We start from the raw sequence: 2,500 nt of genomic DNA on the forward strand, positions 1-2,500 counted from the left end.
AGGGCTTGGTGTGGGGTGGGGTGGCGAGGCGTGTGTGGTGGTGGGAAGAGGCGCTGGGGGGCGTTGTGTCGCTGGCGGTGGTGACGGGGTGTGGGGCGTGTGCTGGTCGCGCGTCTCCCCCTCACCGCCTCGGGCTCCGCTCCCTTGGCTCCTCTGGCCCCATGCCCATGCCGCCGCCGCCTCCCCCCCCCCGCCCCTCGTCTCGTCTCTCCACCCCGGGGCCCGTGTCATCCCTCTCCCGTTGGGGGCCCGGCCGCCCTGGAGCCACCTGGCCGCGGAGGAGGAGGAGGTGGTGTCCCCTCCCGCGCGCGCCTCGAGGCCGTCGCCGTCCTCCTGCCTTTCCCTCTCCCCCTGCCCCTTGGGCTGCACTCCTTTCACCCCCCCCAACTTCGTGGCGTCCCGAGAGAGCCTCGAGGTCTGTGTGTGCTTGTTGGCGATGGGGGTTGTTGGGGGGTGGACGAGGGGGCGTGTGCCGTCGCTGTCGCGTGGCCGGTGGCGGTCCGGGTTGGCCGGTGGGGTGCGTCTGGGTGGCACGTGTGCGCCTCCTGCCCTCTCTCGTCTCTGGCGTCCGTCTGAGCTCCCCCGGCCCCCCCGTGGCCGGGGGGGGGGGCGGGCGTCGGGTTGGGGGGGTTTGTCTGGAGGTGGCCTCGGTGCCATTCCCCCCCCCCCCCCGTGCCTCATCCCGGTCTCCCGCCGCCGTCCTCGCGTGTGGCTTGTGCCGCTTCCCCCCACCCCCACCCCCCGCTTCCCTCCCGCCTTTCCTCCAGGTACCTAGCGCGTTCCGGCGCGGAGGTTTAAAGACCCCCGGGGGTACCGCCTGTCCGCCTCGGGGTCGGGGCGGCGGGCCCTTGGGGAGTCGGACGGGTCCCGTCCCGTCTGTCCCCCCCTGACTCCGCCCCTCCTGCCCGGCCGAGGCGGGGGTGCTCGCTCTCGCGCTGTGCAGCCTCTCGCGGCGGCTGCCGTCGGGAAAGGGGCTCCTGACCCGGCGGTGGTGTCGTGCCGCGAGGGGGGCGCGCGCGGGGGGCGTCGCGCCCGTGTCCCGTGCCGCGTCGGGGGGGGGCGGGAGCCCCCTGGGCGCCTGTGGGGTCGTCTGCGTGCTCGCCCTTCGCCGCGGTGGCGGAGGTGGCTGGCGCCGGGCGTGCCCCGTGTCAAACCCACCGACCCCTCCCAGAGTCTGTCGTTGTGTTCCAGTCTACTGGCCGGCCCGGGGCACCCCCTATCCCTTCTGTGGGTAGGGGATGGTGCCGTGCCAGGCTTTCCCTTGGCGGGAAAGAGCAAAAAAACCTCGTACGACTCTTAGCGGTGGATCACTCGGCTCGTGCGTCGATGAAGAACGCAGCTAGCTGCGAGAATTAATGTGAATTGCAGGACACATTGATCATCGACACTTCGAACGCACTTGCGGCCCCGGGTTCCTCCCGGGGCTACGCCTGTCTGAGCGTCGCTTGACGATCAATCGCCCCCGGGTGGGTGCCTCGCGCCTCCCCGGGTCGCGCGGCTGGGGGTTTCTGCTCGCAGGGCTCGTTTTTGCCCTCCGTCCCCCCAAGTACAGATGGTGGCCCACTGGCTCCCGACTCCACCCTCCCTCCCTCCCACCTCGTCCCTTCCTCATCTCGCGCCTGTCCCGCGTGCCACCGGCCCCTTCCCCGTGCCGCCTCCCTCCTTCCCCGTCGCCCACCCGCCCTCCCGTCCGGCCGGGGGCCTCCCCACGCGCCCTAGTGGCGTGGAGGTGGTTGTGCCCCCCCCCCCGGCAGGAGATGGCGGCGTTTGGGGGGCGGGGTGGGGAAGTGGAGGTGTGGCTACGGCGGGTGTGGGGGCGGGCTAGGCCGCCGGGGGAAAGTGCGAGGAGAGTTTGTGGGGACCTGCGTGGCGTGAGGGGGGGGGCGTGTCTGCGGGCCGTGGTGCCGGCTGCCAGCGAGAGGTGGTGAGCGCGCGCGCTTGGGGGGCCGAGGCCGCCGCGGAATCGGTAAGGGAAGCGTCCCACGCCGTCTCTCTCGGCGTGGGTCCCCCTGGCCGCGGTCCCGTCCCTCCATCGGGAGAGTCCGTTCGTGCCGCGCACGGTCGCGGCGGGGGAGAAGGGGGGTGTGGTGTGGTGTGGCGCGGCGCGGCGAGCGCCGGGAGCGGGGGTGGCAGGGCTGTCTCCTCCCCCGCCGGTGTGCGCCTCTGCGCCTCGGCGGGGTCGTGGGGAGGCCCGGGCCTCTCCGCCCCCGCGCTTCTCGGCGCGCCGCCCCCATCCATCCATCCATCCTTCGCTCCCCGCGGCGCCGGGGTCGGCTCGTGCCGAGGCCGGGTCGGCGCGCGCGTGGTCGCGCCTCGGGGATGCGTGCCCCGGCGGCGGCCCGCGGGACGCCGCGGCGTCGTCCGTCCGTCGCCCGTCTCCCCCCGGGGGTTGTCCTCGCCGCTCCGCCGGCCCCGAGGAGACCCCGGCCCTTGGCCGTCGGCGTGGCTCGTCTCTCCCGCCGGCCGCTCCTCCGCCTCTCCCTGCCTGCCTCGCCTCCCT

General features: G+C 74.3%; 1 non-coding gene across 1 annotated transcript; it reads left to right on the forward strand.

Annotated features, from left to right (window-relative positions):
* Positions 1–1,291: 1,291 nt before the first annotated feature.
* On the forward strand, positions 1,292–1,444 carry LOC133755648 (5.8S ribosomal RNA). The gene has a single exon (XR_009865431.1). It is a non-coding gene; the product is annotated as a 5.8S ribosomal RNA (ribosomal RNA).
* Positions 1,445–2,500: the final 1,056 nt, after the last annotated feature.

Source organism: Lepus europaeus, unplaced genomic scaffold, assembly GCF_033115175.1.
Source record: "Lepus europaeus isolate LE1 unplaced genomic scaffold, mLepTim1.pri SCAFFOLD_66, whole genome shotgun sequence".
NCBI lineage: Eukaryota > Metazoa > Chordata > Mammalia > Lagomorpha > Leporidae > Lepus > Lepus europaeus.